This window comes from Pezoporus flaviventris, unplaced genomic scaffold (assembly GCF_033815535.1).
Source record: "Pezoporus flaviventris isolate CSIRO_AGI_PZ_B2104156 unplaced genomic scaffold, CSIRO_AGI_Pfla_v1 ptg000213l, whole genome shotgun sequence".
Lineage (NCBI taxonomy): Eukaryota > Metazoa > Chordata > Aves > Psittaciformes > Psittacidae > Pezoporus > Pezoporus flaviventris.
The window spans coordinates 4,503,912-4,530,213 of NW_026892761.1; the positions used below are offsets into that span (position 1 = coordinate 4,503,912).

At 53.2% G+C, this 26,302-nt stretch overlaps 1 protein-coding gene across 5 annotated transcripts in view; it reads right to left on the bottom strand.

Annotated features, from left to right (window-relative positions):
* The window catches only part of DLGAP4 (DLG associated protein 4), a 128,695-nt gene that overhangs the window by 83,853 nt on the left and 18,540 nt on the right, over positions 1 to 26,302 (bottom strand). For all 5 annotated transcript variants that reach the window (XM_061441666.1, XM_061441664.1, XM_061441667.1 and 2 more), the window contains exon 2: positions 23,850 to 23,985. The gene's annotated coding sequence lies outside the window, so the exon portion shown is untranslated. The remainder of the gene's footprint in view (positions 1 to 23,849; positions 23,986 to 26,302) is intronic.

A 26,302-nucleotide genomic window follows, 5' to 3' on the forward strand; every position in this document is an offset into this window, starting at 1 on the left:
ATGCCTCCAGCGGAGCACAGGTTGATGTGCCTTCCTCCCACCTGCCTGCTTTAGCATCTCTGTAATTGTTCTCTGCAAGGGAACAGCCAGTCCTGGGCTGGGCAGGTCACTTGGGTGTTCAAACCACAGGGGAAGGAGGAAATATCAGCTGCTGCGCTCACAACAAAGCTTTCCACATCCATTGCGGCGCTGCCAAAAGTCTACGGTGCAGAGAGGTGAACACGAGATGAAAGAGGGACACAGCCCTTGTGTGACCCCTCTGCAAGGGGAACATTTCACTCTGCAGAGAACAGACCGGGCGAGCAGATGCTTGGTCATTTCAGAAATGTGATTTTCTGTACCTGCAGCTTAAAACCAACGTGGTGCTTTACAGTGAAAGGCAACAGGCCAGTCCTCAGTGCCTGGCATGGTTTAGGCATCTGGGGGCCTTTTCAGGCTGCTGTTTGATTAGTGCAGTGAGCAGGTCAGCTCCTGGAAGCTGCTGAGTTCCCAAAAATCCCTGCAACCCATTAAGTCAGCAGTGTCTCAGGTGGGCATCTGGCACAGGGAGCGGACTTCAAATGAGCTGCTGGTGGTCAGACACTCCTTTCACCGTCCTCCTGTGCTCCCAGAGCACTGTCATGACTCATGATGCTATATATATATATTTATATAGATAAATTTGGAATCAAAGACCTATCAACTCATTAAAAATCTGCTTTTCCTGCCTGGCCCTGGGTTTGCAGATGCTCCTGCTGCTCTCACATGTGCAGAAGCATTCTCTCAGCACTGGACAAGGAAGAGTGGGATTTCCTCATAGAATCATAGGTTTGGGTTGGAAAGGACCTTAAGATCATCTGGTTCCAAGGAGAATGATAATCCATGTAAAGCTCGGATACCCTGGGGGACAGTGTGTACTCAGAGCCCTTCCAGGGATGACTGCTGCAGGTTACTTGGGTTGAGAAGGGAGAGTACAGAGGTCCCCTGCCCAAACACAGGCTGGATGCCTTCCACCCCCCTTCTCACCCTCTGCACCTCTGGTTCCAGGAGAGAATGGGACTCCTCAGTCCCCGCAGGACACAGCCTTACAGATGGGTGTCTGGATGAGGTGGCAGTCAGCAGTCCCACTCTGTCCTGACCTGACCTACCGTTTATGACAGTGGGGAGTCCACTGCAGTGATTGAAAACAAATTTTGCAGCTCAGTGCCACTCCAGAAGGAAAGTGCTCTGAGAGATGCTCTCCCTGCCTCTTTGCTCTGAATTGTGGCTAGGATATATTCACGTGTCATCTGCAGTGCAAGAGAGTGAATTGCTTCCATAGCAGCTCCTTTATTTGCGGGGTTAATAGCTGAAGTTCTAAGGCCTTGAGAGCAGCCTATGGATCACAGCACTGTCCCCATTAGATCAGACGAGGCTTTTGTCAACCTCTGGTCACCACTCAATCTGCTAAGTGCATCCCAGGAGGTCCTGAGGTCCACCCACCTTTATGGAGCACAGGGACCCAGCATCTTGCAGGATCATTCTTTCAGAGATGAAGCTTTACTTCCTCTGCCTGAGATAAAAAATGTGGAACCCCCCCATCTTTTTCCCCTATAGCTGGTTCTCCCATTGCAGCACTGGAGACAACAGCAGCCTCCTTGCTCCCATAAGATCTCCCAGGAAGTCTTTAAGGTGACAGGTACCTTGTACTTAAAATGACCTCAGTATCTTCGCCTCAGGTGCCAATCCTGTGGGCCCTCAGAAACATCCTCTCTACGTACAAGAAGTGCTGAGCGTTTGTTTCTCTCTTTAGGTCAATATCCCGAGGATACCATCTGTGCCCACTGAAAGGAGAAACTTATATTCAGTTTTATCACCCTGTGTTGATGTTGTAATTCTATGGCCAAGTTTCCCCTGTTTTACTTCTGAATTGTATTCATTGTCATAGACCCTTGGATGAACTTTCAGTGAACAGCCCTGCAGTGTCTTGGCCATCTCTGTGGGAGATGAGGTTTTCTGAACTGACGAACATGTAAAAGAAGGAAAAGAAAGAGAAAGATGTGAAGAGAAACAAGAAATCTATCAGCAGCAGGAAGCCCCTGTTCAAGATATACATAATATATTGTTCTGCCACATGCAATTTATCTTCTGACATATGCTACTATGGCATATGGCGTATGTATAAAACGGGGAAATGCAGATTCAGGGCAGGCTGAGTTCCTGCACGTTACCACTTTTGATGGGGCTATTTTGCTGTAAGCATATTGAGGTTTAAGCAGAGACCTAAAGTTAGGCACTTATTTAAGTTTTGCTGAAGATGCATTGCAGAATAAAGGGACTAAATGTGAAACGGGGGTAGAGGAGGCATAGGAGAGGCATAGGAGGGATGCGGGGCTGTGCCAGAATCGCCATGGAAGTGATGGATCTGTTAACAGCCTATCCAAACAGAAATCCCCACTATCCTCAGAGAGCAAACCTCAGTAACCCAACTGCTAACACTCTGCAACTCCACAGCCAAACAAATGGAGCTGCTTCTGGCTTGTGACTCTTGTGCTTGGCAGACTATGTCCTTGTGGACATCTAAAGTAGACAAAAGAGGGCTGAGCCTCTCTGGGATGACGCTGCACAAGCACCCTCAACTACCCACTCTGCTCTCTCTGGTCAATGCCACTCACATCATTGGTGCTGGCCTTTTGGGCTTTCTGCTTTCACTTAATCACTGTGAGAGGCTGCCTTAGCAAGCCCTCCGAGGTGCAGTCGCATGCAGTCCTTGATGAGGTGGTCATGGAGGGACTCCAGCTCTTCCCCAGACAGCCTTTACACACGGACCTCGGGAGCACTGCTCCCACCACGCAGCTCCTGACGTGCTGGAGATGGGCATCACGAGGCTTGTTTGTTTCCCAGCGTGTTATTCACTGGCTTTATTTTCCAGCCAAGAGAGCTTTGCAAGTAATAATAAGAAAGGATGAATGGGATGGCATGGGATGATTAACCAGGATCCTCAAAGATGGGCCAGCAGCCCGGGTTACCAGAGCACAACCGCTTCGCAAACAACCGACTGTATCACACATCCTAACCTCTGCTGGGGAGGAGACACCCCTGCAGCCGTTTGCCCTTCACTAGATGAGCTGGCAATGATTATCCACACAAGCAAACAGCACAAGGAAGCCGTGTTTTCACCAGAAGTCTCTCCCTTTTTTTCTGTTGTCATCGTCAGGTTTTTGATCTCCTTACACTAGAAACTCCTTGATTTATTCCTGCTCTCTGAAGGCATTGCCGCAACAGTTGGGATTTGATGCTGTTATAATCTTTCTGGACTATAAAAAACAAGTCATGTCTTTCGACAGCATATGGTTCCCCCCTTACAACAACAGACACCAGAACTTTCAATTAAGTTTCTGGAAGCAGCGCTGAAACACGCATGACTCATTTCAGAAGTGCACTAACAAGTGAAATGATCCCATTGCTTTTTGCCAGATCTCCACTCATCAGGAAACAAACAGTGTCTGATGCTTCTCTTTCTTTCCTTCCACACTGACGAAAACAACGCCCTTCTCCATCGGCACGGAGCTCCGGTAGAAACCGTCCAGCTAAATATTATAATATTTGATAATAGTCCTGCCAGCACGGAGCTGACTCATTTAATGTAATGTGCTGCTCCCTGAAGACTGCTTTTCAACACAGCAAACAATTAGCTAGTTCATTCATCCCAGCTTGAGAGTGGTAGATAGTTACAGGACCACGAATACTCTCCTAACGGGAGCTGATTTATCAACACTCGTAGTCGTTGCTCCTGTAATTAATCTTATGCTCTTTCCACACATGCTTTACCCCTGTGCTGACACTCTGCCCCCAGCTCCCAACCACTTCTTTAATGCTCAGAATGGCATAGAAATAGCTGTGATTTCTGGTCAGCACCACAGAAACGACCAGGGAAGATGAAGCTGTGATTCAGTGGCTCTGCTCTCCAGCACTCCTCTTTTTTCGGCCCCTGGGGTAAAGAGCAGAGATACTGCAGCCACCAGCCCCAGCTCCCAGGGGTCGTGGGCCAGCAGAGCATTGCTGCTATGATGCTACACATGCCCAAGCTGGTATCTACGTGCATGACCCCACACCAGCCCGTGGACCACATCTGCTTCCTCCCACAGCCATCCCAAGGGAGCCAGCACAGCCCCAGCGTGCCTGCAGGTGCTCCTGCTCCTGGGGGGAGCAAACCCCTGTGTGCCTCCACCTCTGGGTCCTGACTAACAACAGCGGCAGCATCCTTGTCCCCGATGCAGCGGGGAAGCGGCTACCACAGGAAAGATGATTTGTCCATGTGGTAAGCAAAAAGGGGTTTGGATCTAGTGGGAGCTGGGATTCCCAGCAAGAGGCTTCAGGAGCTGGAGGCGGGAAGCAATCGCTATCCCCCCCGGCACATCCTCCTGCCGCTCCGCTCCGCTCTGGCTCCTCCGTGCCATTATTTCTCTGACTCAGCAATCCTGCAGCGCCCAGGCACAGCCCAGCCATCCAGAGCCAGTGTGCTGCTGTTCCCTGACCCCCACCTCTGGGGCAGGCACAGCATCCCTGCTCCGCTTCCCAGCTGGTTTTGGCAGTGTGAACCCTTGGCTAACTCAACCCTGTGGTGTCACTCTCGTCAGACACTGCTCAGAAGCGCATGAGACACTTGTGTTCTCCAGATCACAGGGAGAAAATGGCAGATCCCTGGCAGCGAGTGTTTCTTTAGTCACATCCCTCCAAAGGAGACAGCTCCTGGGATTTTTTTTCCCTCTAGACTTGGTTTTCAACTGGAGATTTATTTTATTGTGTGCTCATTGCTATAATTATTGCCAGCGTGAAGACAGTGACCTCGGCACCCAGACGAATGAATATAGCAATGAGTTCACCATCAGCACCCTTATAATTACCAACCAAATACGCACCATGGAAACCAGGAGAAAGGGGGGATGCCCAAGTAGGGATGGGAGGGACCATCACCGGTGTCCTAAGAGGACAGGGACACATGGGTCTGGCTGGCTATAAGGAGCCATCCTGCTGCTGCAGAGGCCTGGCTGTGCCTCCCCACTGTCCACTCTCCTAGGAGAGGGTAACATGGCCACACAGTTGCTCTTACTGCGCTTGGGGTAACCCCTGTCCCCACAGATGGGGCTGTTCACCCCAGGAACCGCATGGGATGCTTCAGGGAGACAGCCTGAGCCTAGCCCAGGAAGCCCAGCTCCGGCTCATTGCCCATTCCTGCTCTGCTCTCTCAGGATCCCCTCTTTGCACAGGCAATATCCACACTTCTCCTTGGCCAGCCCATGCCCACAGGTACGAGGAGGTGCCCCAGCAGCCCCCAAGCTGTGTGGCCCAACGTATTTCTCCAAGAACACTAAGGCAGAGCATCTGGTGCTGAGGGACTGGATCTAGTTGTGTCCATTAAATACCAGGTGAAGAGCTTTGGCCAGAAAGGGAGGAAAGTTCACTTTGGAAAGCATGGTACCGTTTTTAAGTGACCGCTTTTGTGGCAGCTGAAGCAGCTGCTCTGTTTCCTTTGCAGGTGCTTTTAAAAGCTCAGTGCTTGGCTGGAGTGGAGAGAAGCGAGGAGGAGAAGTCCCACCGTACCCTGCTCTGGTCCAAACACAGGCTGACTGTCAAATACACCAGCAAACGCCTGCTCACCTAATGCTGCATGCTAGAGGTATTGACCATTAGCACTGGATAAATGGGAAGGAATTGCTATCAGCTCAGAGACAATCCCCAGAGTGGAGGAGAGACAGAATTAACCAGCTTATTATTATTATTTAATGCCTATATTGTGAGAACAGATGAATAATTCGTTTGCAAGGCTCTGCATGCAAGGCTGTTACAAAGCTTAATTCATTAGTGCTTGTAAAGTGACTTGAACTCGTGAGATGAAAGGTGCCCTCTGAGTGCCAAGTACTATTACAGCTCCAGTACTGCGGATCTTTAATAAGGATATTGAATGGCTCCTCTGAGCCAGCACACTGCTTTTTAACTTCTTTATGGCTGTTTTCACAAGCACTATCCTAGAGTGGCAAAAAAACCCCAAAGTTGCAAGAAAAAACAGTGCCAGAAGAGTGCACACAGCTGAATACATCTGCAAACGCCCTGCAGGGCAAGGCAGAGGGGAGCAAGGCACCGCGGTGATGGGTGGAACGGGTGGACGTGGGTTGTAGGAACCTGACTGCACAGCCCATGGACTGGGGTGATGGCTCTGCCACACTTAGCCTCAGCTGTCACCAGCCCTGCCATGGTGACTGAGAGCTGTGACGGCTCTGGGGGTATCACTGGATGGAGGCTGACAGGGGGCAAGTGGGGAGAGAGGAATGCGATGGTGGAACTGGGGACTGCTGGAGGGGTTTCTGGCTCCCAATCAAACTGCCTTGATTGCTCCCCGTGCTGTTGACTCTGGCTGATGCATGGGGAAGCGACAGTGGGGGCCATCCACTGATCCGTGCCATCCACCCATCCATGACAACCTGCGCTCACCTCTTCTGACAAGCGGCCAGATGATGGGTGAGTGGCAGATGCTTGATTTCCTTCCAGTGCGCTCCACAGCCATGCCAGGAGCCCTGTCCCCCTGCGCCTTCCCTGCTCCGCTCTGCCTGGACGCACAGGGTGGTGGTGGAGATGGTTTCCCCATGGAGGGTGATGGGGCTCACTCTTCCCTTGCTCCCAGGCCCGGGGATGCTGATCCCAGCTGAATGACTTCACAGCAGACGCGCTCGCATCCCAGTTTGTTTCCTGCAGACCCCTCCCTGCTCACCCTCTGCCAGCACAGTTGCTGTCAGCCCTCCTGCTCTCCTCGCTGGTGAGCAGATTTACGCTAGCTGACATGCTCTCCTTCCCCATGCAATGAGTGGACTTTTCATGGACTCCCTCTATGGAGATTCCATGACAAAATCACTTCTCTGCTCAGTGCAGCCACTTGCTCCATGACAAAGCCATTATAGCGCGGGCAGGCTCTGCCAAGCTCAGGCACCACAGACTGCACGTGCCCTCTTTGGAAAGCCTGCTTCCTTCATCTTCCTGCAGCTATTGTCACCCATTTATGAGGTGAGAAACTGTGGCCATGCGTCCACTGAAAACACAGCGAGGTGGGAAGATCTTTCCCTGTTTGAAGTTCCACCTCTGGCCTCTCTGATTGCTGCTGCATTTCCCATAAACTGTAATGGGGTTGGGGGGGGGGAAGGAAGCTTTTTAAAACTTCCCCCTCAGAGGAGAGCAGAAAGTGTGGACAAAGCATGTGGAACACAACACGCCACCAAACCGGCTCCAAATGACCGGGAAAGAAGCAACTTCTTTTCATTGAGGGAGAAACGAACCCTCCAAAGAGGAAGCAGTGACCTTCTCATCTGCCTTCCTCTCTTCTGCCTTCAAATGTTGCTGCAAGCAGCAAAACTCCCTCATTATCTACAGAGGCAGCGTTCCCAAATGGCTCACTAAGGCACGCACAGTGCAGAAATGCCTGCCCAGCCCATGCGTGCTGCGTGGCTTGGCACGATGGGAGGGCGAGAGGCAGGGGATGAGCCTTGCCTCTGCTAGGGCTCCAGTGGAGCAGAGGACTCGTCGTTTGCCTTAATTATTCCAAAGCCTCTTTACTTGGAGGAAAATAAAATATTTATCAGACCCGTGGCTTTGGTAAAGGAGATTAAACCCAGATTAAATTTTTAGATGCCTGTAAAATTTAATTGGCATTAGTGTCGGACAATTTCTGTCCCTTTAAACTAAAAGGGCTTTTCTGACCAGCACTAGCCTGACCTCTGGGGAGCTGTCCCTTTCCAGTGTCCCCAGTGCTGCTCAGGGACCAGTTGGGGCTGGTGCCCCTGTGCCACCAGGTTCCCATCCTCATGTGACAGCACCAACCACCTCAAAGCTGGCAATGATGCTGCGAGCACAACCCTTTCACCATGTCCTGGGAGGACTCTGGAGCTGTGATACAGATGGGCACTGGAGAGGGATGCTCTGCTTGGGAGAAAGATGGAGCTGGTCATGCCTGTCCTCAGCAGGTTGGGGATTCAGGCCAACGTGCAAAGCCCATCTCCACCTCTGATGCAGTCACCCGATCGAGATGGCAGGGCCTCACAGCTGCTCAACACATGCCTTTGAAGGACACTGATCCTGGTAGACGTCTCCACCTCCCCTGAATTTTTTACATGGATGCAGCCTTCGCAACCTTCATTTTGTGATGGCCACTAAGCTGCCCTCTCCCAGTCCCCATTACCTACTGAAATGCATCCCTTCCCCAGATCTGAGCCTGGCTTGGCCCTCCCTTGTCAGCGCTCTTCTTGAACAAGGTGCACAGGACAATATACACCACCAGTGTGGTCCCTCCGTGGCAGGGGGACAAGCAAGGCTCACCCACAGCAACCGCACGCACCAGGGGAGAAGCTGGGGGGACACAGATCAGATCCTAATGGCTAAACTGCTAATTATCCTTTGCCAGTCTTGCAGAAAACCTGCTCTCTCTCTCATCACAGCAATCTGCGCTCCTGCTCGCTCGCCTTTCAAGCCGTGCTCTATGTCTGAGTGAAAGCAAAGGATGGTTAAATTGTGCTGCTCAAAGGGATGGAGACCGAGTGTCCCGCTCAGGGATTTTCCCTTCAGGCAGCAGTTTTGTCAATGTTGTATTTGCCAGGCTGTGCTCTGCAGACACCCCGGGCTCATTTGCTCTGCCTGTGTGTTTTAGCACTCAGCATAGGTGGGAATTGAGCTATCCAGGCTTCTGCTCCTTGCTCTTATGCTCTACTTTTCCCGTTGATGCCAACAGCTTTGCAAAAGCTTGGGGAAAAGATTTCGCTTTGCTCTTATCCCTGGAGCAGGAACTCGCAAGCGCCAGGGAAAGAAATCTTAGAGAGGTTGAACCACAACCTTGAAACCCAGAGAGCTGGATTCAGGTCTGGCATGGCAGGAATAACCCAACAGCTTTACTTCCTAGAAAGATCAGGATCAGTCTGATGAGTTTTGAAACATGCCATATTTCCTCCTTGCTGTCCTCTGCTCCTGCACCAGCTCTCAGGCTTCCAAACCTACATGTGCTACCCCAATTCTCTGCCTTCCCCAGAGTGGCTGGATTTAATGGTTTCCTTTTTCATCCAACCTTGTCAATGCAAAGAGTAGGTATTTTCATTTCAGGATTAATCTCCCCAACTCCACTCTTCCCAAAGGCTTACACAGGCATTAAAGAGGTAACTCTTTGCTTTCCGGCAGGCAGAAAGCCTCTCTGGCATCACCTGCCTGAATTAAACAGAGACATCAAAAGAACCTGTCAAATTCAATGTGACCAGACGGCGAGTGGAAGTCAGAGAAGCACCGAGGCAAAGCACAGACTCCGGCTGCTGCTGTGGCAGATTTAAAAGAGGACAAATCCTGCGGAGATTTTCCCCTTCAAGGGAAAAGAGGATGAAAGCGCACGGGCTCAAGCAGTCCCGAATAAGCAGGATGCCACTGTGCAGGATGAGGCTGGCCTGGCAGGCATGTGCTGCCCAGACCATGACCAGCGTTTCTCACCTGAGGCTCTCAGACCTGCTTCAGCATCAAACACAGCAGGTCCCTGCTGCACCCATGGGTCCGTGCTAGCCGATGCAGGAGGCACCGATGAGGGATGTGATGTGCTTGGTGTCTTGATGGAGAGCAGAGGCAGCCAGGGGCTCCTGGGGAACCTATGAGGGTTTTACTGGCCATGGTGAGCACGTGGCTTCCTCCCACTTCATTTCCAAGCAGTTCAGCACAACTCTCCAATCATAAACACACTTGCCCTTCCTGAATTGGGGCCACACTCCTATCCAACCCATCAGCCTGCAGGCAGGTTAGATATGCAGCACGAAGCTGCAGCGGATCTCTAAAGCAGACTGCCTTGATGTGAACTTACGTGCATATAAATCAGGCAGGCTCTGATACAGAAGGTTGCTATGACAGGGATACTTCAGAGTATTTCAGTTAATTAGTACTTAATTAACTTTAATGCCTTGAAAAACCCTACAAGCCATACAAGTTGGTCTGTGTGTTGTCACTCATGGGTCCCCACCTGTTTAGGCAGCTCACCCCAGCCAGTTCTTGCTTAAAGGGAAAGCTGCAAAGTGAAATGTATTATTAACTCGACCTCTAGAGTCCTCTCATCATGTCTCATGAGATGCTTTTTAATATGAAGCCTTGCAAGATGAAACGCATGGAGATGCCAGGGATGAAAGAGAGACTGTAGCATGGTGGTGTTTCAAGTGACTCCTGAGATCACTGATAGCTGGGGAAGGCTGAAGGGGCACAGCACAGTGGGGAGGGATGGCTCTGACAGCCCAGGGCATTGCAGGGTACTCAGTGCTTGCCCCTTCCACTGGGCTGGTGAGGGATCCATAGATGTCCCTGTGAGGCTGCAGGCAGGACCATGGGGGTTTGGAGATGGGCAGTATGAGCCTTTTCAGAGCACTGGCACTGATACAGGGGATGTGATGAGGACTGAGTGCTGGGTGAGGCGTCCCTACCCCTTGGGAGCTGTGGGATCCTCAGAACAGGAGGATGGAGCGATTCTCCCCAATCCCTATGGCAGATCTCAGATGCCACCACCCCAGAAGGACCCTGCAGGCAACAACCAGCAGAGAAGCCCAAGCTGGCACATGGAGGGAGAAGTCAGGAGAACAAGGGAGAGATCAAGGGAGAACAAAGTCCTTCAGGAGGAAGGACTGCAATGTGGTGGCTGCAAATCCACCAGATGGAAGCACACTGCTCATCCTCCTCTCCATAACAGCACCCTGAGCCCCGAGGCAGCTCGGGAGTAGATCTGAATGAATACGCAGCCTAAGGAAATATAAGGATAATGCCTAAAGACAGCAGCAGTAATTACAGAAACACTTCTTGTTGATGGGAACTCCCAGATTTACAACCATATCTCCCAAGAGGTAATTCCCCAACCACATGTGGTGACCACAACAGACTGGGAGAGGTGATGGGAGCCAGGCTGTCTGTGAGGCAGGCATGCAAACCCCACCAGCGTTGCTTCAGGGCACCCCATTAGCACACATTGCTCTGCTGGCTTTATACTGAATGCAAAAAACCAGCAACAGCTGGAGATTAAATCTAATTTTCCAGGGGAAAATATGAATAAACCAGAACATAGCTGCTGTGTGAATGAGTTTATCCTCCGTCAAACACTTGTCGTTGCTCTGGCATGGCCTCTGTCACACCGCAGGGGTTAGGGGATGTTAACAGGCTTTCCTCCGTTTGTTCTTCTGCCACAGCCAAGTGTCCATGGATGAAAACAGCACCGAGCGCTGCCACTGAGGCTGCAGGCTTGTAGGTGTCCAAGGCACAGAGCACAGGTATTTAATCATGGTCACTTCCAGCGAGGGATTCATTGACAGCCTGAGGACAAACCAATGCTTCTGCTGGCCTCTTGCAGGCACGTCTCCTGCAAGCTGCCTTCCCCGAGGGCTTGTGAACAAGCTGCTGATCAGGGGCTATAGAGCTGAGCATGCCACTGGTGCCCCCAAACTGGTGACCAAGCCACATGTGTCTGGCAGAATGGAGGAGCCTTCATTGTGCCCAGGGTGGGATGCTCACAGAGTGCCGGCCACTGCCTGCAGTGGGGTACCAGGCACAGAACCTGGAAGTACTTGGATGAGTGGCTCCCAAAAGCCAAGATGGCATCCGGTGGGATTCCTGATGGGTGCACACCAAGAAGGGCACTCAGGGTTTTTGCCAGGACCCTTCCAGCTGGGAAGGAGAACAAGCAGTGTGGGGAGAAGCAAGCACATGATTAGCTACAGAGCAGTCATGGACCGGAGAGCTGGAAGCACCCCTGTGGGGAGGTGGCACCGAGCTGGCAGCCTGCTTGCTTGCAGGTATGAGCCCAGAAGGATCCCTCACTGGACAAAACAGGTCCTAATCCTATTTTTAGGCTGTGGTAGTAAATGTGCCCTACAATACCCAGTGTAGCTCTTACAGAGAGAGACGTTGCGCACAGAAAAGGAAAAAAACATCCTGAGTATAGCAGCCAAATTGATACAAGGACTGGAGAGGATGACTTATGGGCAGAGACTAAGGGAATTTAATTTCTATAGCCTAGAAAGATGATGCCTGAGGGGGAACATGATAACGCTATATAAATATCTAAAGGGCAGTTGTATGAAGAAGGGGAAAAAAAAGTGACGCATGCACCAGCCGTGGGAGTGATGTGATGGACCACAGAAGGGAACAGTTCCCAAGGGAGCACAGCGGGCTGTTAGAGCCTGGTGGGCAGAGAGCAGAACAGCGTGTCTGGAGTCTGCACGTGGTTTGCAGCCATGGACAGGGCTGGAGCAAGGAGTCTGGGAAAGGAGCAGACTGGTACGAGCAGCAAGGGAGGTGTTCATGGCCCTCACGGGGATGGGTACCACTGCACAGAGCTCCCACGTGGCTCTCAGTGGCCAGGCAGTGCCAGATCTCCCTGTGCCCTTTGCTATCCCAGCTTTCCAAAGGATGCTCGAGGACCAGGGCATCCAAACCCCAAATCCTCTCTAGCCCAGCATGCCCAGAGCCATTTCCATTAGGAAACCCACCCTGGCAGCCCTAGGCTGAGGTCTCTTTTTGGGTGTCCTTGGGATACACGATGACGCCAACATCCCCTGGCCTGGCTGTTTGAGATCACAACCACCGCAGTGGCCCCAAAATGGAGACAGCAGTGAGGTACATTGATGTCTGTGTTCCTGCCTCTTTCCCTTCTCTTCCTTGCAAATTTGAGTTGTTTTCTACAATTACGCTGCTTCTTCTTCAAAAAAAGATTTTTCTCTCTGCCGTTGCCATGTGAAAAACCCACACAAACAACAGGAAAAACTGGCTACCTCTACGCAGAACCCAGCACAGCAACTGCAGAGCGACTGTCACACAGGCAGCAGCCTAAAAAAACAGGGAGAAAAATAGCTTTTTCCCTTCAGCCCTTTCAGACACATGACTTGGAGACTTATTATAGTAATAGCAGGCAAAAGGGTTTTTTCCTCAGAGGAGAGGCTGGCCTCTATTTGTTTCTTCTTTACGCCGATGATGTCCCTTCACCTATTTAAATGGCGTAGATGCTGCGTTGTTTAGAGCCAAGCAACCTCCCCAACCTTAGGAATCCCTCAGATTTGGGTCTTTACCATGAGGGAAGCCCACGCCGTGGGGCAGGGACTTTGTGAGACGGCGTTGGGTTAAACCTGCTGTTAATTGCTCTCTACCTATTACAGCAAACGTGCTTGGCTCCGAGCCTGGAGCATTCCTGGTGAACCACCGGTTTACCAAGCAACGTGGCGCTGGCACCACTGCTGTTCTCCTCCTCCAGCCTAGAGAAGAGCCAGACAAGGTCTCACCATTCACATCCACCACCCTCAGCACCCCTGGGGTCACGCAGTTGGGAGGCAGGAGTTCCGGCTAAAAATAAACCTTTGGGATGATTGTCCTTGTATTTGCTTATCTCCAAAGGGCTTAAAACAGGGACACTTTTGGACCTGCACACTGTCAAGTGCATCTGTAACTCCCAAGTTACTAGGAGTAGGTGAACCTGAGATGCTGACACTCCTCTGAAGCACATTGCCCTTTAATTCCCACCCAGCCAGCTGTGGGTTGTCATGGAGACTACATCTGTCACCGTTTGTTCACAGGTTATTCAAACCCAAACCAGACAGACCTTTCCTGCTCGGGCTGTGCCCACCCCAGACTTCGCTCTCCTCTTTTATGCCAGGAAGGTGGGTGATTCCCATTGGAAGGGCCAGAAGTGCTGCCGAGCAGCCAGAAGCATCTGTCTGAGCCAGCCCTCCTTCCTCCTGACCTGTGCTGGAGGGGACACAGGGAGTTTTGTACCTGGAAGGTCCTTCAGCCCCGGTGGGCTTGAAGTAGGGATGGGTATTGGCCCAAGGGCACAGATGCCCATGCTGAAGTTATCCTGATGCACACCAATGGCTGCTCTGGAATTCCATCTCTGCACAGGACAAACCCATGCCCAGCACTGCTGCAGCTGAAAGCAAAGTCATTCTGGGCTAGACTAATCCCTTCCCTGTCCAAGACTTCATGCGATGGTCTCTATATGGGTTCTCCCTACATCTCTGCGTAGAGCCCAATGACTGTGAACCACCAGCTCCTTCTCTCCTGTGCACACATCTGGCAGGATCCTCACCGAGTGCCTCACTTTCCGTTTTGCCCTGCTGAAGCAGCTTGCAGGAGGACTGCTAATGCCACTTCACTCATTCCTGGATGCCCTGTGGAACGCAGGGATGGGAGGTGCTGCTGAGGCAGTGCACTCTGTGTACCACCAAACAGCTGTGGGATGACTTGATTTCCAGCAGCCAGGGAAGGGGGAAGAGCATTTCCATGCCCGGGTGAGGCAGGTAATTTATAGCCCAATGCTAAAAAGAACAACAGTGACAAAAAAGAGATACCAGAGCAAGCGTCACTCTTCATTTAATCCTGATGGATCTGTTCTAGCAGAGCAGTGGATAAAGCGGGCTGCAAACGTGTACATTTCCCGGGGCCATCCTCAGACACCTTCAGTTCCGTGATTCAGAGCTCTTTCCCCTGCGCTGCCCTTGCTCTCCAGCCTCAGCACAGATCCTCTGGGGACAGAGAGCACACGAGCTCACACCCGCTGCCGAAATGAGCCCAGGCCCATTCAGCATCTCTCCTGGGGGCTGTTTAAAGGCTCACAGAGGAAAGGAGTGGAGGTTTTTCAGAGCATGCTCTGGAGGGTGTAAGCTGGAATGGGAAAATAAGGCAGCTTTTGGTCTGGAGCATGATCCACAGGGATCCTCAGGGGCTGAACCAAAAGCCGGACCTACAGTAGTTTTCTTGGTAGCCCGTAAAGGCTTCACTGCCTCATTCTCCAGAGCCACATCACTTTCCTTTATTACTTCACTTTGATTTTAGCTCTTTCAGTTAAACTAAAAGAGAGGTGGGCTTGTTATCTGACCTGAAAACCACTTTACTGTCCTGGAGGGTCCTGGGCCATAGGCTTCAGTCAGGGCACTGCTGGGCTACTTCTGGGCTTTTACTTCCAGTGCACATAGCACTTTATATCACTGCAGAGCAACGGAGAAGCAAATGGGCTTAAAGAGACCCAGGGACAAAATACCCTGTGTGTCTGGTCAGTGGGAACTGAGCACCGCTGAGGTGCAGGCAGAGGATGGCATGTCTGAGCTGGACCAGCCTGGCACAGAAGGACTGTGCCAGTGAGCGGATCTAGATCAAGACCATGGAATAAGCTCCATCACTTCCCTGCAATAGGGAATCTTGCCTTCTTCACCCTCCTCAGCCCCAGTAAATGCTCATACTCACGGCTCTGCAGTGGGGAGCAGAGGTGCACCCTGTACCCAGGCGAGTCCCTGCAATGCCCAGTTGCTCAGCCTGGGCAGAGGGACACGTCTGGTCCCACCTCCTACCTGGTGCCGAGAGGGATCTGTTCATTTCCAGCCCTTATTTCCCTCCATGGCTGCAAGACCCTCTGCCATCTGGGCACTGATCACAACACATCCTGCCCCTTTCTGTCCCCGAGCCTAGCCCAGACCTCGCTGTTTACAGAGGCTGGGCGAAGCTGAGCACACAGAAGGGAGTGGGAAACGCGGGCAGGCATTTGCAGAGCTGTGGCCGGGAGGGTCTGTTTGAACATCTGATTAGATGGCAGCCAACCTCCTGAATGGCAAAGCTACAGCCCTGCCACCCCCTCGAGACATCGGGCCATGCCTGGGTTGCTGTCTGATTCCGATCTACATAATTCATCATAATCCTTCAAACTGACTCAAGCAACGAGGTTCATTGCACAGCTCACTGGATTCAATCCACCACTCCAGCGGTGCTAACGAAGCTAATGGCATAGGCAGAGAAGGAACACATGCATAGCTAGGAGGCAGAGATAAAGCACTAATCCGACCATATGCTTTCAACCCTCTTCCACCCTCACCCCAATGCCCTTTTGCAGCACTGGGGACACCAAAACCAGTGGGAGGAAGGAGAAGGGAGGAAACCGTTCCCCTTCATGGGTGGCCCTGAGTGCCTGCACCTCTGTGCAGACCTTTGGGTTGGAGCCGTGGGCAGGGAAGGACACCAGGTGGGAACTGGGATTCTGGATGGGGACAGAACAGCTCCTGCTTAGAGACGTGGCATCTGGTCTGGTGTTGGGTAGAGTCCATCTACCCCAACCTGACACAGGCTGACATGGCACCAAACCTTGTGTGTGTGCAGCATCCCAGTAACACTCCCCTCTGAACACCCTCCCACCTGCCTGGCACTGACCCTTGCTATCAGTAGCAGTGACATTCACCTGGGGTGCAGCCCCATGCTCCCCTCTACCTCACCCATGGCCTCAAGCCAAGGGAGCAAGGGGCAGCGGCAAGCAGAGGATGAAAAGAGCTCACCTATTTGGGGAGAGCGGGATGGAGATGAGCCTGCCAGCCTGCTGGGGCTCCCGATGCACATTCCCTCATGGGAGGGACAAGCAACACCCACTTTTCTGTCAGTTTTCAGCTGTGGAACTGGAGCTGGACTTCATTACAGCAGCCAGCACAGGGATGCCAAGCACATTGCTCCCTGCTGGGGCATCACCACAGACCTTCAGGTGCAACCGAAGAGGGAAAGCGAGGAAGACACTAAATGCCCCACCACAGTCTGGGCAGGGCACTGGGTGGGAGGAGGGCAAAGAGCTTGGATGAGGATGAGTGTTCTGTTAGCGAGCAAGGGGATGGGGATTGCCCTCTCTCTGCCGGGAGGCTGCCAGGATGAGCCCGAGCATCCACAGCTCCTTCTGCCTCCGTGCTGGGAGGAAAGCAGCTCGGGAGAGCCAGGCACACAGCTACCAGCCCTCTGGGAACAGCCCGCTCTACTTCAGCGCTGCTGAAACGGGGCTTGAACCATCAGCCAGGAACCAAATCGCTCAAGACCTTCAGCCCTCAAAGCCCAGCCGGTGCCTGCACCGAGCCGGCCACAGGAATCGATCCCCGCCACTGCTGCCTTTGGGATGTGTCAGCAGAGAAAGGTGCTCTGCAGAGGCAAAGGCATTCAGAGCCCAAATTAGCTGCACTGGGCTCAATCTGAGATTTTGACAGCGGATGCCAAATTTATTTCCAAACGCACTCTGGAAATGTCACCGTGCTGGTCGGAAGGAATCGGGTACATGCTCCCTTTTAAATAGAACCAAGCATATGGGAGGAGGATGATTAGATCGCTTCCAAGCTGCCAAATTTCTTTGCTGCAGCTAAAAATCTTCCCCAAAATGTCCCAGCCCACAGTGTTTCTGAGCACTGAAGTCTGTGCCGAGACTTTTCCATTGACAGTTGTGCTCCAAGCAAGAAAACACATCCCTCCAGTGTGCTCCTGGCTCTCAAGAGGCTGGGGGTCTCCTGCCTCCTCTGGCAAGCCAGAGCAGCTCCTCCCCTCCCGCCACCCTATGCTGGGGAAGGGGCAGTTTCCCTCTCAGAGCATCCCCTCTCCTCAAGGCAGCACCCACCTGATGAGGGCAGAGCCTCTCAAGGAGGAGCCACCTCCCTGCTAGAGCCTGGGTGGCATCCCCCTTATCGCAGCCATGCAGCCCCCGCTGCACTGAGCCCCCCCATCCTCTTCCCAGCTCTCCCAGGAGCCCAACGCATCCCAATACAGAGCAGCAATAGCAGCCCAGCAGCCATCTGCAGACCAAGAGGAGAGCAGTGAGAGCCCCCTTAACTCCTGGGAGATAACTCCTGGGCTTTCATGTATGGCTTGCTCCCTTCAATGCCTTCAGGAGCTGGCACTGCAGTGCTCCCAGGCACTGGCAGTGGGTCTCTTCCAAGCCATGCTCTGACTATTCAAGGTCCCAGCTCAGTGTGACAGCGCAGGACGGAGAAGTGCTCCTTGTGCTCCCACTGCCTGGGGATGGGACTGAAGCCCTGCATTCAGCTGGGTCTCAGGGGAATGAGGGTGGGAGGAGAGATGGGGATGTGCTTTGGGGCTTGTCAGTCAGCACTGCAGAAGCACTGAGGGCTCCTGGAGCCAAGCACCAAGGCACTTCCCTGCGGATCATCCACAGGGTCAGTGTAAGCCACCACAGCCCACTTTTGCCAGGCTGGAGGCAAGGCAGCAGCTCCGTGATGTCCTTCACTGCAGCCCCATGGAAGGAATGACCTTGGGATCACCCAAACCTTTCCTGCCCCACTGAGAGACCGAGAAGGGCATAAATAGAAGGAAGGGGGGTTCCTTCTCTCTGTAGCTGACACTAAAGCTTCCCCACGGAGCAGAGAACACGGTGGCCTTTCCAGGAGAGGAAAGGTTTCTAAACCTGGATGACGTCCCCTCCCACTGAACCTGATTGAATTCCAGCCAGCCCAGCATGGTGGACAGCCAAGGTGAAGCACACACTGTCCCTTCCAAACCACCCATCCTCAGCTTCCCAGCAAGAAAGCAAAGTATGCCCAGACCTGAGAGGACCAAGCAGTGTCCTCCCTCCTGCTGGGGGACTAACCTGCGACACCTCAGCATCCTCCAGGCCCTCTCATTGCCATTGCATCCACCCAGTCTCTCTAGTTACACATGCATCACCGACACAAAATTCTCCCTGCCTTACATCTGCTCTACCTCCTCTGTAGTGTTTTCCATGCCCAGGACTCCAAGTGAAGCCATCAGTCCTCTCCCTGCTCAGCAGATGGGGAAAAATAAAGCATGTTGCAATGAGACAGCAAGCCCCAAAGCAGCTGGGAGCAGAGCATCACCTTCTCCATGGTCCCTGGGCAGTGCCTGACCCCTCAGGGCTCCCTGTCTGAGCGGGTCCCAGGGGGAGGAAAGCCCAACTGCCAGGCTCAGGGTCCCAGAGCCAGGAGCTGCCCCAGAACATGGTGTGAGGCACTGGGCCCAGAGGGCACAAGCAGGAGGACCTGAGCCCAAGCAGTTAAAGCAGAGTGGCACAGCTGCTCCCAGCTCTGCTCTCAGCCCACACGCTGCTGAGTGGCGGGTGGGAGGTTTTTCTCTGCATTGCAAATCCCTTCTTATTTGAGTGCTGCAGTGCTGCTTGGAAGGAAAACAACCACTCCGGAAAGCGAAAGGGGTCCAGAGCAGCACTGGCACCTTCTCCTGCCCAAGGCAGGTTCTGGAACTGGCCCTGGGAGAGCTTGGCTCTGTAGATACAGCTAAAGCTTCCCTAGGAAATGCTCTGGCTGGAAGCAGCAACCATCCATTCCCGTTCTCCTGTGCTTGTCTCTGGCAAACATAGCCCCAGCTGAGCTCTCTTCAAACCTGGGAAGCGGGAGGCAGAGGGAAGAAGGCTTCCAGGTCTGCGGAGGCTGCCTGGCAGCAGAACAAGAGCTGTGAGAAAGGGTGGGAGCAAAGTGCTCCCGGCGCGTGGCTGCAGCCCCTTTGCGGCGTGGGCCAGAGCACTGCTGGGGGTGTCAGTGCCAGGCAGATGCACAGGCAGTGCAGCAGCATCCCCTCTGCTGGACCGGCACCCAGGATGGGAGAAAACTGTTCCCTTTTCGGCACATGGTGCTGGGAGCTGCTCACTTCTGCCTGGGCTGTGCTCTGAGCCCCTGGGAATGCGGCTGCCCCTTTCCCAAGGGAGTGATTTCATGCTGCGAGCTGTTCGGGTTGTTCATGGTCCCAACCTATAGGTGCATCTCCACACATGCACATCTCCAACACGCAGAACCTGCCTCACACACCCAACAGCCAGTTCTCTTGCCAGGAACACAGCACTACTGGGCTATGGATAATCCACAGCAAAACAACCCACATGTTTCCTGGTGCACCAAGTATTTGGGAGCCACCTTACTCGATATTTGCCACCACTATACAGGGAGAGAGAACTTGGGTTTGTGCTACTTAGTCCAGATGCTCAGGGACTGATGAAGTGTGGAAGTCCAGGGACAGTGTCCTCAGGGTCCTTTACAGGCCTTTTTGGGGGTTCAGCCCCTGAGTGAAGAAGGGAACAGGAGCACCATGGAGCTGAGATTCAGTAAATGTGTAGGGGGGTTTCTATAGAGAGCCCATTTACACCAGGGAGCCTCTCATGTGGAAGGCATGCTGCTTCTAAAAGACACGACTCTTCCTCCTTCCATTCCCTTGGAAACCAAGCAAATGGGGATGCAGAGAGGGAGGTGATGCTCTTAGGAGGGCTCTTACTAAGGAACAGAAAATGCTGCACCCTTGGTTCAGTCCACTTGTTCCTAATGGGACTGTTCATGCTGATGAAAGTATAGGAGGAGAAAGGGAAGAAATGAAACAGAAGCCCCTAAGAATAAGGGACAGCAATCCCCAGCAGCAGGGGGATGTGCAGGGTCAGGAGCTGCCAGATTCACCTGGCCTTGGCCAGGCTGGCCCTGCAGGTCTGGCTCTGCAGTCAGTCAGTCCCACCTCCCCACCACAGCATCCTCCTCTTCACCTCTGTGAATTTATTCAGCTCGACGGTTTAGAGCAGCCAACCACTCATCCGTCCATTTATCCATCCACTTGGCCATCTGCCCCTCCATAGTTTTGTCTGCACACAGCCCAGCTCCATCGGCTGGCTGGATTGCTGTTTGTCAAGGAAGGTAGCCAGGCAACAGTTAGGAACTCCATGTATTAGCTCCTGTACGTGTCTGGGGGTTTCTCTACAGGGAAGAAGGTGTACTCTACTTCTGTGCCAGCCAGAAGATGGATCTGCAGGTGCCTGGGCACTGACACTGCTTTGAACATCTGTGGCCTGGGGCAACAGACACCAAGCCTTAAAATCCATCCTCTGCCTTTATCCAGGCTCTAAGCTCACAAGCTCCCAGGAGGAGCGCAGACGTCTCCATCAGTGGCCTTCAGCAAAACCCGAAACAATCCCACAAGCTCATCACCTGCACATCAGGTTTCATGGCTCCATGTTATTCATGTTGCCCTGTGCTAGTGATCTCCAGGCTGAGCACAGCTCAGAGCATCCTGCCCTCACCCCTACAGAAACACCACTGCTCCGTGCTGCACTAAATGCTTTGGGAAAGGCAGGTTCTCAGCCACGCTTGGTTACGGAAGTGCTCAGGGAATACGTTCCTCTCTCAGGAGGAAACATAGAGGGTATGGGGCAGATGTTGGGCTGAACAATGTCAACAGTTGTCTTTTCATCCTCTTCCACCACCTCCATCTGTACTCAAAGAAAGACTTTGGGAGCAGGGCCTTTGACTTCCCAAACAGGCTGGATCCTGACTTTGACCCAAGCCCTGGGATTGTCCTGCTCCCGTTTACTGGCAATACATTTGAGCTCTTGATTTCTCAGTCTATAGGCAGTAGGAGGATCACCACGATAGAGCCAGACTCTGGTGGAAGGGGTTGTTTTGGTTCCAGATTCCCTGGGCAGAAACACAAATGCAGAGTGAGACCAGAGCCCTGATGAGACATGAGAGAGACAGGCGCTCACACCTGCATTTCCTGGCGCTTTCAAGAAGGGTTATTAAAGCAGAAGCCCTGACTACTGACAAGAACCAAGTCCCCTTCCTGAAGACACGTTTCATTGAGCGCCACGCATCCCACCGCTGTGCTCTGCTCCTTCAATGTGTCCTTCCCAGTGGGAAGGCAGCTCTCACTGCAGGGAGATGCCCACAGCTCCTCCCTCCTTAGCATCACTGAATCATCTCCCTTGATGCCAACCCACTGCCTGGCCACACTATAAAGGATGCAGGAAGCCAACCCAGCAGTGCAGCTGTGCATCCCCACAGCCGGGCTCTCCTGAGCTCTGCCATCCTGGCACATCCCCGCTATGTGTGGCACCCCACCTCACAGACAACACAGCATCTCCAAATGCCACCATGGAGTTCACCACCATAGCAGCACAGGGGGGGACCTTCCAGCCACACAGGCAGGGCTGTGCACACACGTCTTGTGCACACATCCTTAGCCCTGACCACTGAGCCTCACAGGAACATGAGCAAGCATCTCACACCCAGGTCTGAGAGGAAGAACCCGGCCTGTCTCTGCCCCCATGGCACAGTGTCCCCAGTGAGCCAGGCTTGAGGAGTTTCTTGTGCCCCCCTGCCCCACTGCCAGCAGGACCGTGGCTGCCTGGGCACAGGGGGTCAAGCTGCAATTCCTCCTTCTCAAGCACCCCTGCTGTGCCAGAGAACCTGGCACATGGCTCTTGCCTCCCAGCACTTCCAAGGCAGCGATGTGGAAGTTGGCATCAGCACTGCGATTCACCTTCCAATTTCCAAGGAGCTCCTGCGTGCCAACAGACTGCCGGGGGGGGCATTCCTCCCCATCACCTCTCTGCTCAGGAGCTACAGAAGAGGCTGGGAGGCACAGAGGAGGGAGGCTGGGCACACGCAGGCTGGAGGTATATGTGAAGTTTTATCCTCACCCTTTCCTTGCAAAATAGAGAAGGGAAAATAAAAAGAAGAGAAAAAAACAGCCAAATATATAGCAAACCCAACAACTCCAATTTCTATCCTAATGAATAAATGAAATGCATCCCAAGAGGTAATTAAGTGCTTCAAACCAAACATGTATTACCTCCATAAAGCAAAATGCAGAGAGAAATCGAGCAACTGCAGTTAAGGGAGAGGCAGATGAATGCTTGCTGGGCCGTGGGGCAGCAGGAAGGGCAGCCAGGGCTGATGCTCTCACTGTGGTGTGCAGGTTTCATGGCAGAGGAGCAATAACTCAGTGTGGAGGCCTCCCAACACCCAGGAGTGTTCCCAGTGTTCTCCTACCCTAAGGACATCACTCTCCCCTGTGCAACCATGGACCTTTGTGCCCATGGGGACTGTGACCATTTGCTCTCAGGTCTCCCTTCCCAAGTCAGGCACCAGCTTTGTTTCACCCATCCTCCTGGGTGGAACATCCAGGATATACTCAAGCCCATCTGACTTCATTTCCTTCTGCCCCTGTCCTTGGCAGTGGTGGGAGCTGCCTGGAGCATTGCTGGGTCTCAGTCCTCACTAACCCATGTGCTCAGCTTGTGTTGGCAGCGTTTGCTGTTTGTGCATGTGCTGTTCAGGGGAAGGCTGGAGGTCTTTTCTGCAGTGCCGAAGGGGATGAGGTTGTGGATGTGCATGACCTCGATCCTCAGTCCAAGACAGTAGCGCTCCCAGGTGCACATCCCATCCCTCCATGTGTGTATACTCAACCTCCATGCCTGTCCCCATGGGTTTGACTGAGCTGCTGGTGGAGCCAGTGTCACATCCTAGTACATGGCAGGAGATCTTTCCTGACATGGGGAGGGCATATGGTTTATTCCTCCATAGGTTTGCCCTGCTTTTTCACCACCTCTCAAGTGTCTGCTGTTTTCAAAACGAGTTCCTTCCCAATGGACCTTAGCATCTGCAACAACACTGATTGAATCCAGAATTGCCCTTTGCACAAGCTCATCTCCCTCCTTGGAGCAGAAATGCAGGTCTTCCATGTGCTTGAGAGGGCTGCAGCTATTCCCTGCAGAAGCATGCTCCTCCAGCTTGCTGGAGGGGGTCAAGCATCTGCATCCTCCTCTTGCCCACCCAGCCCACGGAAGTTGGGGACCCTGCCCAGCATCACAGCATCACTCAGAGCAGACACCGTCACAGCTCTCCCCAACCTCAGACACATCTGTAACAGAGTCCTCCAGCCACCCTCTGCCCCAGGAGACTGGGGCCATGCCAGCACCTTGTATCAGCTCTCCTGTGCACCCCAACAGCCCCCCATGTGCCCTGCCAGCATTACTGCAGGTATTTAGAGTCACAGAATAGTTAGGGTTGGAAAGGACCTTAAGATCATCCAGTTCCAACCCCCTGCCATGGGCAGGGACGCCTCACACTAGACCGTGTCACCCAAAGCTCTGTACTTCACCTTTGCTGCTGCTCAGTGCTCAGGCTCTTTGCCTCTCTCAGCATCCTGAGAGAGGAGAAGCCCAGAGCTTCCCAGCACCCACAGGCTCCTCTGGCCTTTCTCCCCAAGGAAACCCCATGGATGAGGACCGGGATCCCTGCCTCAGGCCCTGCTGGAGCACTCACAGTCCGGATGCTGCTCTCCGCAGTGACTCCTCTGCTGTCATTCGCGAGCTGGGGGCCGGTGGTGGTCCATGCGCTGGCTGCGGGCTGGGCAGAGCCAGGCAGCAGCACTGTGGCCGTGCTCAGCAGGCTCCTTGGGCTGCGGAGGCAAAGACAAGTGTGAGTGCAGGAGGCATGGGTTAACCCCAGTCCCTTCTCTGACACAGAAGAGTCGTCCTCCTCCAGTGCTGGAGGCACCCAGACTCCAGATGTGTCACCACCTCTCAGGTTCAGAGCACCCCCGTACCCAGCATCTCCCACAGGCACATGTCTGCACCAGCCCTTCCTGGCTCCCCATGTGCTCCTGCCTTCCCTAGAACACACCAAGGGCAGCTGACCCACAGGATGCCCACCAGAAGAACTGGGAGAGCCCTCACAGGTAGCCACCCATCCAGACAGCAGTGGTCTCAGCTCCCCAGTCCCTCACCAAACCAAGAGGCAGGGGCAAAGATGGAACTCAGCAGGGATTCAAGTCCGTCCCTGGCTTCTCCAGCCCTGCTCCAAGCATGGCCATGGACTCACGAGCTCGTGAGGAGCAACCAACGCACCATGAATGTGTGGCAGTCACATTGCTGAGGTCAAATCCCCAGATGTCACCATACCCCCGCTGGGGTCCTGTTGCAATGGACAGTGCTGTTCCCCTGACTCCAGGGGCTCCATGGACTAAAGAGTGGGCTCCAGCTTGATGAGGGTGTCCAGGAAGCTCAACAGACTCCATCACGGTGAGGAACTCACCCTGCTCCAAAGCAGACCTTTTTCTTTATGGCTGTTGGTGTATGTGGGACATCACACAGCTGCTCAGAGGAGAAATGGGGTCCAAGCCAAAACAGTCAGATGTGCCACCAAGCTAAAGAACGGGGCACCTTCCTGCTGCTTTCAGTCAGTGCATCTCACTGTGGCAGTGACATGCACATCTGTCCTCCCCATGCCCTTTGAAAAGAGCAGCTTACACTCAGATCAGATTAGAGGAAGAAAACTGCATTGCAAATAAATCCAGGGAGGGAACTGACTGCCTGGGCTTTAATCTGAGGGGAGCCTTCAAGATAAGAGCATTAAGAAGTGAGGATAAAGCAGTCTTGGTGCAGGAACGGTCTGAGCTGGTTCCTAGTCTGGGAAGCAGCACAGCAGGGATGGCTGTGGTGTGTCCTGGCACTCGAGGGCAGCTCAGCACATTCCTTCAAGCATGACCTGTTCTTCCAACCCCAACCGTGCCCAATGCATGGGACAGGACCTCAAAGCACACACAGCCTGGTACAGGTTCTTGTGCACTCAGCTGACGAAGCCCTGGCTCAGTGCACACAGCTTCGTGGTGCTCCTGAGGTGAATGGAGACAGCCCCGCAGGTCGGTGTAAGTAATTGAGGAAAGAACATTTGTAAGGCAGGAGACGGCTGGATTAAAAAGGTGAAGCCCAAAAAGCAAATGAAAAGAGAATAATTGGTGATGGATGGGAGAGCAGTACCTGAGCCCAGCGTTTTCCTGGGTACTCTGTTGAACAGCAGCAAGACAAGAAGAGCTCAGATCAAAGCATTGAAAGAGCCTGAGCAGCCATGGGGGCTTGCAGGACCTATTGCAGCTGCAGGGGCACAGTGAGCTGCTGAGCTTCTCAGCCTTGGTGGGACACCCTGATTCTGGTCCTGCAGCCCATGCCTGCTCTGCTGGCCAGCATTAAGGTCACTGCTTGCAGAGGCTCAGCATGTGGAGGTCTGCAGGGTGACCATTACTGTGGGTCCAGCACAGCCCCTCCTGTGCATCTCCTGCTGAACCGTGTCCTGTCCTGCACAGCAGAAATCCCCAAACATCTGATGCGTTCTTCTTGAGGGCATTTGGAGAGACCTCGCAGAGCACACTATAAAGGTCATTGCTGCAGTTTGCTGTGTCAGTTGCTGCTGGTCAGACAGCTGGCTTGGTAAGGGAGAAAAGACATTTGGGTAGAAAGAAAACATATTGAGTTCATAAGACAGAAGAGCTCAAAATTCCTGTTTCTGCACCAGGTGCTAAGCAGGTACTGACCACCCCTGCAAAGACAGGGGCTGTGAGCACCAGGGGCTGCGGTACCCTGAGAGCCTCAGGGTAAGCCCCGTCCATGGTGCACACCAGCCGGCACAGCCCAGGAGCCAGTCTCCCCGCACTCAGCTTCCCTTTTCCTCAGGATCAAGGCAGTCTCCAGTAGGTTCCAATTCTGGCTCCCTCAGTCCCAAACACTAACCAGAGCCTATTCCTCTAAAACACAGCTGGCACTGAGTGCAGATGTGACTGCCTCATCCCGAGCACGTCACCCGCTACAAAGCAAAGCACAAAGCCCTGCTTGCTTTTCCTTATAGAACTTTGCTCCAGTGTCCTGGACAACCCCAGTATCCACAAGACCCTGAGGCAAGCCCCAAAGCATTTGCCAGTGGCAGGAGCTTTCCCAGACTGC